The sequence below is a fragment of the Bos indicus x Bos taurus genome, chromosome 26 (genome assembly GCF_003369695.1).
Source record: "Bos indicus x Bos taurus breed Angus x Brahman F1 hybrid chromosome 26, Bos_hybrid_MaternalHap_v2.0, whole genome shotgun sequence".
NCBI lineage: Eukaryota > Metazoa > Chordata > Mammalia > Artiodactyla > Bovidae > Bos > Bos indicus x Bos taurus.
The window spans coordinates 44383998-44396850 of record NC_040101.1 but is presented as its reverse complement, the minus strand read 5'-3'; the positions used below and the strand labels follow the sequence as shown (position 1 = coordinate 44396850).

General features: G+C 36.5%; 1 protein-coding gene across 5 annotated transcripts in view; it reads right to left on the bottom strand.

Annotated features, from left to right (window-relative positions):
* PRKG1 (protein kinase cGMP-dependent 1) overlaps positions 1-12853 on the bottom strand; it is a 1417535-nt gene that overhangs the window by 41981 nt on the left and 1362701 nt on the right. The window lies entirely within an intron of this gene.

Below are 12853 nucleotides of genomic sequence, written 5' to 3'. Positions count from 1 at the left end.
AGAAAGAGTTTTCTAAATAATTCAAGATTTAAGTAGCCATGGTCTGTATAATAAGATTTCAGTAGCCCGTATTTACTTCAAATTGAGGTAATTTATGGAATTCATGATAAGGTCTATAGTAAAAAGAAAAATTCTGTAAGTGAAGATGGAAGGAAAGAAGAGGGGGAAGCAAGGGAAGGAGGGAGGGAAGGCAAGAAAAAAATCCTGGACTGAGAGAACTGTTTGGGTCCTCTTCTATAAGATAAACTGAGCCAAACTGGGGTGCAGGGGAGTATGCTTTCTCTATTCCAGTTACAGTTCTCAATCAGATACACCAAAAGAGGCAAAAGACCCATAATAAAACTTTTAATAGCTGAGTAAACGAGTATACCAACTCTTACACCCTCTAGACATGCATGAGCCCTAGCTTGTTCTGTCTCCATCATTTTCGTGTTCCCTTATTGCCAGACATCGCTTCACAGCTTGAGATACTGACCTCAAACTGACCTATGAGATACTGACCTCAAACGCTGTGTTCAGCAAACAACTTAAACAGCTCTATTCTATAGCAACTGGGTACAATAACAAAGCTGAAGCAGGGTATAAAGGAGACATAAAATCAGCATAAAATTCAAAAAGAAGAAAAACATGAAGTTGTGTATTAAACACATATTTAGATCTACAAAGAACTAGATTTACATTGAATAATTATACATTTAGAAAATAAAAGCTTTTTAGTGTAAAACACAGTTTTAGCATAAGAAAACATGCAGTAAAAAGGATAATCTTTAGAGAGAGAGTAAATTAGCAGTTGCTGGAACTGAGAGTAGGAATGGAGAGTATTTGCAAATGGGCCACAAGAGTTCTTATTAAAGTGATGGAAATGTTCTAAAATTGGATTGTGGTGGTGATTGTACAATTTTGTGGTGAATAGATTATACCTCAACAAAGTTTTTAAGGAATTTTAAAAAGAAAAGGCCCCAAAATATGTGTATCTATATTTTCTAGTTCTTTTCTTTATTAATTGTGTGATAGTTATGTTTTTAATTTACATTTTAAGGAACTGCATGTCAGAAATGCTTTTCTTTCTATGCTTATCTTTAGCTCTTCAATAAAAGTTCCGCAATTAGTCAAAACTATATTTAATTTTTACTCTAGTATTGGGAAACTATTAACATTTTTAAAAACAGTTTATTCTTTTTTAATGACTTCCCTATTTTATGACTTTTCTTTTAAGCCCTAAGTTCAAAAAAGTTGTGTCCAAGTAAAGGTTGGATTGTGGGTCAAAATTTAAGCAAAATGTATATACCTATCACAAATTCTTAAAACTTTTCTAGTCAAAATAATATGTATTTGCTGGGTAATGTCTTATTATTTTAATAACATACAAATTACAATCATACCCAAGTTCATGTAATCTGGAGCCTCATTTTCCTCACTTACGAGAATAAAACCACATTAGTTTATAGTTGCACATATTGGAAGACCAAATCAGATGGTGTATGTGAAAATACTTTGAAAATTAAAAGTGCTATGTAAGAATCATTATCATTATTACCATGAATTCCAAGATATGTGGGAATGCTAATTAAAAGGGATACTTTTTTTCCCTGATAGCTGTTGGTAAAGAACCTGCCTGCAACGTGGGAGACCCCGGTTGGATTCCTGGGTCAGGCAGATCTGCTGGAGAAGGGATAGGCTACCCACTCCAGTATTCCGGCCTAGAGAATTCCATGGACTGTATAGTCCATGAGATCACAGAGATTTTGACATGACTGAGCGACTTTCACTATAAATAGTATTTTACTACTATAATTCATAATTAAATCTGTTTTTAAGTTAGTTGTTCCTACCATCTGAATGAAAAGGAATAGGAAAAATTTATCTGTCTGAATTTAAGAACGTTTTTCTTTCAATAGAGAAAGAAAAAGCAAGATTACTGCTGTGACTCAAATAACATTTTTGGACATGAAATACTGCTGCTGCTAAGTCGCTTCAGTCGTGTCCGATTCTGAAATACTAATGTGCCCAAATATTCAGGAAGAACTGACTGACTGCATTAGTGAAAGAAAGTTAAATTTTTTAAGGGCACAGAAAGCTTCTATTCTACAAAGTAGTTTTGGATTGTACTCCTCAACGTTTCCTAACCAAAAAAAAAGATAACTTTTGTGAGAATTACATTTCACTGTGTAAAAGTACTATCAAGTTCAGGAAGCGTTAAGCATCATCTTAATTAAAAACTTGTCTGATTTTACACTGTTGTTAAAGCCTCTTTTCTCACTAGTTATCCACAGTTTTATTACTTATCTGTCTCTCTACATTACAAAGTAATATCATAGATTTCTTTCCCTCATCTATGTCTGACGCTTAAGAAAGAACCTGTGGCATCTGTTTTGTTCCATAGGATATACAGGGAGAAACAATGAAAACTCATCACTGTCTGTATGACGCATATCCAAATAACACAGAGAATGGAAAGGCTGGACAATGAGTTAAATAGGGACGTCAGAGTTTGAAAATTATTCAGCCATGAGCACAGAGGTGTGGCCCTGTTGTAAGCTTTTTTACTTAAGATTTTATTCATAATATTAAGTGCTATTATGTATAATAACCACTAAGCTATCTATATTAATGGTCAGACATATCAATTCAGAACAAAGAACCTAGAAAGAGTGATTTGTCTTATCTTTTTTCATTTGATTCCACCTGCCATTTGCACAAGTGATGATTAAGACAGTCTTTTCATCCTTGTTTTCCTTTCCAAGGTCACCACACCTGTCATGAAAAGTGTCCATAACCCCATTATCTCTGTAACTTGCCTTTAGACCTAAATTCAGTTCTATGGCTAGTGACAAGAAACATAAGGAAATACATATTTTCTTAAATTAAAGTTGAGTAAAAGATGTGCAAAGCAGTGTTCATAGAGGAAATAGTTTTCATTTTAATTTTTTAAAAAGACATTTAACTTTCAGTTTAGAGGAAGATGAGAAAGAGAGCTCCATACTTTTAAATTTTTAATTACAACATGAACAAAAGTTTGGATTCTTTTATGGAAATCATTTGCAAATGAAAGAACACTTGTGATTTCCCTTAATAGAGAATTAGCATTGATACATTTTTACTCAAAGGGCTACTTTTATTTCAGATTGTCTACTGAAATGTGAAATTTAAACATATTATTTCTCTTTCCTACAGTACTTATTTTATTTTCTTAAATTATCTTCCTTCATCAAATAATCAATTTCTTTCCCTTAAGATATAATTTCTATGTATAATCTCACTAATATAAAGAATTACTATATGCAATAGTTTTATACTGTTAAGTATTTCACATAATTCCACTTATTCTAATACTTAATACTTAAAACACCACACAGATGGAGTTCAGTATAAGTTGACACTTCACTTTCTTTTGCTTATTGACTCAGTGAAGGTTTAAAATGAGTTTAAATGACACAGAGAGAATTATATATGGCAAAATTCTATTCTCTGAGATATGATCAGATTAATTTATGACAGTGTGTACATTCTAGTCACACTTTTAAGATGTTAGACAAATAAACCTTGTAATTTTTTAAGAAATGGTTACATACTGGAAGACTTTTAATCAAATGGCTTATAATCAGATCTTAATATCCTAATATATGGTATACTCGAATTCCACCCTTTCTGAGACGTGGGTTCGATCCGTGGGTTGGGGAGATCCCCTGGAGAAGGGAAAGGCTACCCACTCCAGTATTCTGGCCTGAAGAGTTCCATGGACTGCATAGTCCATGGGATTGCAAAGAGCTGGACACGACTGAGTGACTTTCACTCACTCACTCATCTGACCCACAAAATCTCCTGATAACTTAGCTCAGTGTTTAGCCTAATATATGACACACATCAGTGGCAACTAGGGACGTTAATGCAAGGAGAGAGTATGACTTAGCCATGAACTATAAATGTATACAGTTGATTAGATACACTGAAATATTCAGAATCATCTTTCTTCAGTTTATTTCCAGAAGGCAAGACCAATCATTTCATTTGATTTAAGAGGACACGGCTATTTTCAACACTATTAACAAATAGAAGATGTTTTTCCCTTTCATGGAAAGGATCTGTCACTGAAAGTGTTTATATAAAATTTTCAGGGATATGGAATACATCTTGGCACAAAGTAAACTACCTTATTCAGAAGTGAAATTATGATGTTTATTTCTGGGAGCACTGCCACCTAAAAATAGCCTGTCTAGTCACCTTATAGTGTATTCTTTTATTTCATGGGTGGAAGTTCAGGGTTGAGTCTGTGTTTATTTGCGTTCCTCGCTTGACCTAATGGCCAAAAATGCCCGATGCCTAAAAGTACATCTGCTTTAAGAATATAATACAGTTATACCCTGTCAATTGGTCATCTAGTATTTCTCCCTGCTAGCTCACACAACCCCTCATCAGGCCACTTGCTTTGGCGTCCTGTGAAAACACATGGCCTTCTGTGCTGTAAACTTTTCCTGGAATGGCCTTTCCCCCGAACAGCCTTTTCTCATCTATTTAACTCCCAACCTATTCTGTCAGCTCCAGCTTGAGTTCTGTGTCTTCTTAGGACCTCACTACACCATCAGCTCCAAATTCTCTCTTCTTGAAATGCTGAGAACCCTTCTGCATGATTTAGAATTTAATACAGTTCTAAAAGATTCCATTGGCTGTTTTTCATATGTACGGATCTTCTTACTCAGGATAAGGCAAGAAGTTCTTTGAGGGTAGGAATCACACCTCATATTTCTACATCCCACAAAAAATGTTTAGGAAATTTTTACTGGATAAACTTTTGCTGCATGTGATGTGACCATAAATTCACTGTATTAAAAAATCAAATTTATGTCATAGAAAACAAAAAAGGTGAGTGAGTGGATTAATTGGTGATAAAAGAGTTCATCCAAAATTTATCTCAAGCCTTGGAAAGACGCGTCCACTGCCTTCTAGATTTATGATGTGTGCTCCGTTGCTTTAGTCACGTCTGACTCTGTGACTCTAAGGACTGTGTCTTGCCAGGCTCCTTTGTCTACATTAGTAGTTGTCCCTTAATATTCTGGAGGGATTGGCTCCAGGATCCCCTGTGGATACCAAAATCCTCAAATCCTCAAGTCCCAGATATAAAATGGCATAATATTTGCATATAACCTAAATTAACCCCCCTGTATACTTTAAGGATTTCCCTTGTGGCTGAGACGGTAAAGTGTCTGCCTACAATGCAGAAGACCTGGGTTTGATCCCTGGGTCAGGAAGATCCTCTGGAGAAGGAAATGGCAACCCACTCCAGTACTCTTGCCTGGAAAATCCCATGGATGGAGGAGAGTGGTAGGTTATAGTCCATGGGGTCGCAAAGAGTCAGACACGACTGAGCGACTTCACTTGGTCTTGGTGTACTTTAAATCATCTCTTCTGTGCTTATGATATCCAATACAATGAAAATGCTATATAAGTAGGTGTAAATACAGCACAGTATGTAAACAGTTGTCAATACAATTAAATGCCATGTAAATTGTTTCTGTGTCAAATTCAAGTTTGTCATTTTTCTAATAGCATTTGCCCACATTTGTGTCCCTGGGTCACACTTCGGTGATTCTCACAATATTGGAAATTTTTTCATTAGTATTTGCTATCATAATCTGTGGTCAGTAATCTTTGATGTTACTACTATGACTCACTGAAGATTCAGATGATAGCATTTTTTTAGCAATAAAATATGTTTTAATTAAGGGAGGTACATTGTTTTTCAGATATAATGCTTTTTCATACTTTATAGACTACGGCATGGTATATACATGGCTTCCCTAGTGGCTCAGTGGTAGAGCATCTGCCTGCTAAGCAAGAAATGTGGGTTCAGTCCCTGGGTCAGGAAGATCCCTGAAGAAAGAAACGGCAACCCACTGCCGTATTCTTGCCTGGAAAGTCCCATTGACAGAAGAGCCTGGGGGCTACAGTCATGGGGTTGCAAAAGAGTCACACACAAGTTAGTGACTAAACAACAATCGTATATACATAACTTTTATATGCAGGCCAAAAAATTCCTGGGACTTGCTTTATTGTGATACTCCCTTTATTGCAGTAGTCTGGAATTGAACCCGCAGCCCCTCTCAGGAATGCCTGTACTGTGACTACACTGTTATGTTCAGTTAGCATTTATCAGATTGGATTTTCTTTGGCTCTCTGAATAACCTGTTTTCTCAGAAATCAATACTATTTATCACAACTAATAATTTGTGTCAATTTTCATTCTTTTGGAGAATAAATAAGGATGACACGTTTAATAATAATCCTAGTAGGATATGGCAACCCACTCCAGTATTCCTGCCTGGAAAATCCAGTGGAGAGAGGGGCCTGGTGTGCTACAGCCCACAGGGTTGCAAAGAGTCGGACATGACTCAGAGACCAACACTGTATTGACTAGAAAGGTATGTCTAGAGAAAAGGCTGTATTAAAATGAGGCCATTTTGAGTTTTCACCCGGCATAGAGTCCTGATTCACTGGTTACTGAGGACACAAGGCCGTAGGATGGCAGGGTTTTCCCCAGGCATCGTCTGCAGCATAAACTGCCGTGGCCACAAATGCCAGCGTCGCTCAGTGGTCCCACAGCTATTCCATTTCACTGTCATGCGTGTGGCTTGGCAGCAAGAAGCTCTTAAAAAGTTTTCATCTTCTGTGGGGTTTCCCTGTGGAATTAAGCTTTCCCCTTTCATAACAATGAAACAAAACTCTGTTGACTGAGCAATAGGTGCTTCACCTCATTTCTTTCTTTAATCATCTCTTAGTCCCTATTTTTTTTAAGTTGGTGTACATAGTCTTCCACGTCACTTTCATGTGACACAGAGTGACTGAGCAGCTGGGACAAATGCTGAGAGTGTATGGATACACACGTGTACAGCACATAGACCCTGTTACACTACTGTGGTTGTGAGTGTAGGCAGAGTTCTCACAACTTGCTACTACACTGCCCCATCCTGGGCAATCCCGTCATGGAACTGCGGCACAGGTGAAATGCGAGGTGACCTTTGCCCTCCACTTGGCAAGAGCCAGACCCTTGTTGTGCCCAACCAGGGTGCCGTGGTTTAAGAAAGTTACGGAGAAAGTGGATATGATTTAGGAGTTTGCACCAAAAATGATTTCCTATCCAGAGGTTAAGGGGTGAGGCTTTACAATTTAGAAGAGAAATGGATACGTTAGAGCAGACTACTTCAGGTTCACAAAGGTTTAGTGTGAGGATGACTGAAAATTGTTTCCCATCTGCACTCATGACAGATCAGAAAGTAAGGAGCTTAGTGGTTTGGGGGAATTCAATACAAGCTCTCATAGTAGGTCATTTGAAGACCTCAGGCTCTTTCTTATATTGGGGAAATGCGTGTATTCTCAGGACTTGGCCTGACAATGGTAGAAAAGAGGAAAATTATTTCATCCCTTCCCTTTTCTACAGGCAAAGCCGAAAATGATCAATGGGTAGTTATTATTAGCATATTTTAATAATAATAATAACACTGCCAAAACGTACTAACCTATTATGGGGAAGGCAGTATTTTATGGAGTTTAACTCATTCAATCTTTGCAATCTGTTAGGCACATACCCTTTTATTATTCTCAATAAAAAAAAACCTCTGAGGCTCAAGAGGTTTAAGTAAATGACTAATCACACACAGTTGGCAAGATCTGAATCCAGAAAGACTGACTCCAGATTCTAGCTTTTAGCTGCCATGTCATACTGTCTCATGTCTATTTTTCCCTCCATAGATATTTTAACACTAAACTAGGAGCCACAAAAGAGAAAAGAGACTCTCTGAAGGTTTGACAGAGGAAGAGGTGAATAGTGGATCATCATAAATACAGGTTCTTGAATTCTAACAGACTTTTTTAAAAAAAGAAAACAAAGGTATACATATGATAATGAAGTGTGACACTTGTCTGATTTTATAATGGTGGCTGTTACTGGCGTGACAGAATCTAAATATTTTTAGAAGTCAGAATGATTACAAAAGAAATTCTAGTTTAAAAGTCAGTAGTTCTGGGCAATAACAACAGCTCTTTCAGTGCCCTGTGATCTTAGGTCACTTATACACATTACTCCTGACTTCTTTCCTGTGAAATGTGGATTATACCTCCCAGAGTAGTATAAAGGCAAAATTATACACAGGATATGAGAGCAACTTGAAAATTATAAAGCTGGGTTCAAATAAAAAGCTTTATTATTTTAGTAAGAAAGTAATATCAATTTATCAATAAACATACTATCAGTTTATTAATAAACTGTCTTGCAATAGATCATTTTATGAGAAGTATACCAAAACGTTTTAGGTTATTTATGTCAGTATCTTAATGTTGTTGATCGTCTGTCTTAGAAATTCTAAGACATTCAGGAAGTCTTGCTCTTTTTTCCATGTGCTGAGCACATGTTGCTCATACTCTATGGGTTTACTTATTACTTGGCATGATTGCCTGTCCCAGAAGACTGTGAGTCCCTAGAGGCAGTGGCTATTTTCTATTAAACTTTGTATGTCTCAGCAGAGAGCTGGCTACATAAATATAAAATAAATGATGTAGAAAGAATATAATCCAAGAAGACAGAGATCATGTTTTCCATATCACTGTTCCTATATTTTATCCAAGTATGGTGTTCTGGAATAGGTTTGAATTGCTGAATAAATAGATTAAATATTTAACATTTAAAGCAACCACCACATATCACTGCTAGATTAGTAAATTTGACTTGTATCAGTCTACTCTGAGGGGCTTCCCTGGTGGCTCAGACAGTAAATAATTCTCCTACAATACAGGAGACCTGGGTTTGATCAGTGGGTTGGGAAGATCCCCTGGAGAAGGGAACAGCTACCTACTCCAGTATTTTGGCCTGGAGAATTCCATGGACAGAGGAGCCTGGTAGGCTATAGTCTGTGGGGTCGCAAAGTTGGACACAACTGGGCGACTTTCACACACACAATCTACTTTGAAAAGCAAGTGCCTCTCTGACAAGAGCAAATGAGAGTAAATTCGAAATGTGACCATAAAGGAATGAGATTAATTTTCACTTGTGATTTGTAAAAATCAATCTCCTTATTTTACACTTATGTCTTGTAAATTAAGAGGATTATATAGATGTCTTACAGCAGTGCTTATAGCTTTAACGATTATATCATACATTAAAAAAAGAAGTTATTTCACTGAAGGTGCTATTATAAATGGAATGTGATCTTCTGGAAAATATTCTGTAAGCAGGTAGCCCTGAGTAAGTAAGAAAGCAATTCTTCAAAATAAAATACGTACAGAAAATAAAGCATATACCAGGTCACAGAAAGGAAAGCAGTATAAATGACTTCCCAAAGGTAATGGGTGTGAATAAGACGTGTCTGAGAGTAGTTGAAATCAGTTATGCTAAAGTATTTATGAAATAGACTGAATAACTTAAGAACAGAACTCCCATTCATATAAGGCCTTTACTTTAAGCTTCTTGTCTCATCACTGAAGAAATATTTAAGTTTCTATTATTTTCCTAAATTATGTGCTCATCTCTAAAATTTGGCAGTAGACCATTTCAGTAATTCATCTGTCTGAAAAATACCCCTGCATCTAAGTTCATGTAAATTGACATAAGTGATAAAATTAAGAAATGCTAAGAAGTGTTTGAAGGGTATTATATTAAGCAAAATGACATGAACATGATCTGTATATCAAATGATAATAAAACTACACTTCTAACTTCTAATAGGAAATAGGGTTCATAAATACAAATTTCTTAGTTCTACATACCCAGTTCAAGAGTTTATAATCTTATAATCTATATCTGGGAACATTTTTAAAAAGACTACTATTATAAAAATTGTGGTAATTTTTATAATGTCACTTACCTGATCAACATTACTACTGAAGTAAGGGTTGGTAGGTTCAAGGTATAACTATTATGTACTTGGTATTGAGAGAGTCAGTTCCTAGGCAGGTTGATAAGAAGTCCGGGTGTCCCCAAGGAGAGAAGGGTCTGGATTCTCAAGGAGGAGGAAAGGACAAACTTTTTTTCTCTCTACATTCTTTAGGCTTATATAAAAATAATGTATCCTGCTTGAGGACAGTCTCTGGAAAAAAACCTTCTGGCTAATCCTGTTATCTTAAAATGTAAATTATGGGAGTGGGTCTAGTGAGGTCTTTAGAACTTCCAGACATTCTTTTGATTCACTGTAATAAGTAGTTAAAAAGTATATAACAACTCCATTGCTAACACTAGTAAGGGGGGACTCTTTCTGCCCCCTTCTGATGTCTATGTCAGAAGCTTTCTCTATCCCTTTTATACTTTAATAAAACTTTATTACACAAAAGCTTTGAGTGATCAAGCCTAGTCTCTGGCCTCTGATTGAATTCTCCTCCTCCAGAGCCCAAGAATCTCTGTCTTTGGTGGTTCAGTAACACGTGCATTACTTTGTATACATATGTAAAATGAGTTCATGTGAAGGATATACTGCATCAAAATAGCACTCTATAAAATCAACAGGAATATCTCACATGCACCATTTGCAGAGAGGAGTGAAGGTTAAAATTCTGTAATCACAACAGAACAGAACTGGCTCTATCTAGACCTGCCGCCTACCTATGAAGGGTGTGAGTATTACTCTAAAGGGACATTACAGTCTCCTGGGTGGTCACCAGTGTCCTCACCATGATTCCCTATCAGCTATGACAACAGAATGTGTAATTGCAGTCAAAGGGTTGAAGCCAAGCTCCTAATTTTGGAATCACCAAATACATGTAAAAATGAATCATCACAGAGAAGAATATTTTTCATACCCAGTAATTAATATTATAGGATAGTTAGTAAGTGGCAAGAACTGGGGTAGTGGATTCTAGGGTAATAGTGATCACTGAAATGGCTAGTCTACACTGAACAGTGAAGATAACTTGGATATTTGGATTATCCCACTTGTTCTGGGAAGTGCAAGATCACACAAGATGACGTCACTTCAGAGGTTAAGGACATACCCTTCTTCCTGGGATGTACTAGTTATACCTTATACCTAGTTATAACCTATATGATTTCCATTAGTCTACAAACATTTGTGTAAAAGTGTGAAATATAATATCCATGAGAAGAAAGTTAGGGTGAACTACTTCCGATTTCCCTCCTGGGATGAAGATTATAATAAATATGTATGTACTCAACCATGCAGTTGCATACAAACACATGTGAATTTTGTCTTTTTAAACTGCATTACCTTTAATATGCCCACTTTGCATGGATGTGCATGTGCATTCAGTCCTGTCTGACTCTTTGCTACCCCGTGGACTGTAGCCCGCCAGGCTCCTCTGTCCATGGGATTTTCCAGGCAAAATTACTGGAGCGGGTTGCCATTTCCTCCTCTGGGGGATCTTCCTGACCCAGGGATTGAACTTGTGTCTCTTGAGTCTCCTGCATTGGTAGGTGGGTTCTTTACCAACTGTCCACTTCAAATCTTCCTTAATTGGGTGGTTGTTTGTGCCTTCTCACATTTTTGAGGGAATTTTCTAGAAGTTTTCCACTATCAGCTTGGCATTTGATTATGCAGCTTGAAGGGGTTTCAGTGTCTTTAAGTGATTTCTAATATTTCAAAAATCCTAAGTAAATTCTTGTATTTCGTAAAAGATCTCACTGCTAACGCAAAGGCTCCCAGTCTGAAGTTATCAGACCTCTTAGGAGACCACAGTTATAATGTTGATATTTTTATGGTCAACTAAAACAGCTCTTTTGTTGTACAAAGTCTTTAAAAATGATACTGAAGAAACTATAACAGCCATAAGATTAATATCAAGGAGATTCTGTCCTTTATGCTATTTCATAGAGAGAGGAGTTTTTAGACACAAAGAGCAATATAAACAAACACACCAGACAATAAACACGTCATGGTTAGGAGTGCTATGCTCTGCGCCCTTTCTACGTGCCAACACTCCCCAGTGCTAAGATGTTCATGTGTAACACTGTCATCAAGTCTTCACCAGCTATATGAAGTTATATTTTATCACAAAATCAATATTTTTGAAAAATAAATCTAAGATTGCATTAGTTTAGCAGGGTTCAGAAAAGAAGGAGGTTTTTTTCCTAGGCCCTTATTTGATTTTCACTCCTATAACTGAAAATATTTGATCCCCAGAGGCACAGTATGAAGTCAGGAGTGGAGTCAGAAGCAGTATTACTGTAGTACCTCCAGCCAGTGTTAAGGGAAGCATAATGCAAGTTCAATGCAATACGCTATGGCTCTAAACACTTCTTGTCTAATACTGAAGTAAATAGCATAGTTGTGCTATCCAACTCAAAAACCCCTACTGTAGCACAAATGGACAAACATAAAAATAGTTACTGTTGCCATCAGGATTTTTGGAAGGGGATTTCAAGCTACTTTTATGGAAGGGGATTTCTCCTGTCACCTGACGGCAACAGTAACTATTTACTGAACTGCGCACAGTCTCAGGGAGTTCCTAACATACTGTACTGGTGTCTAATATCAGGGATCCTCCACGTTCAGAAGAGTGGCCACTAATCGAATTCTCAAATATGGTTTTATCTACACAGTCTGGAATGCAGCAACTAGAATACATTTTTTCCTAGTTTTTGTTTTTAAATTTATATTTTAAACAGACACAATAGAACATGCTTTCATCTGGTTTACCCCACACTGATACAATGTGTTTAATGTATAAACTTGTATCAAACTGTCTTCTTAATCTTAACACTTAGCTCTGTGTGTGTACACATGAAATAGAAATATGTGTGAAATATATAAAATATTCAAACCATATTATTTAATAGTTATATATATATGTACTGTAATCTCAGTAGGTACTTATAACTACAGAATCACAGAATAACTACACCATTTACTTAATTTTT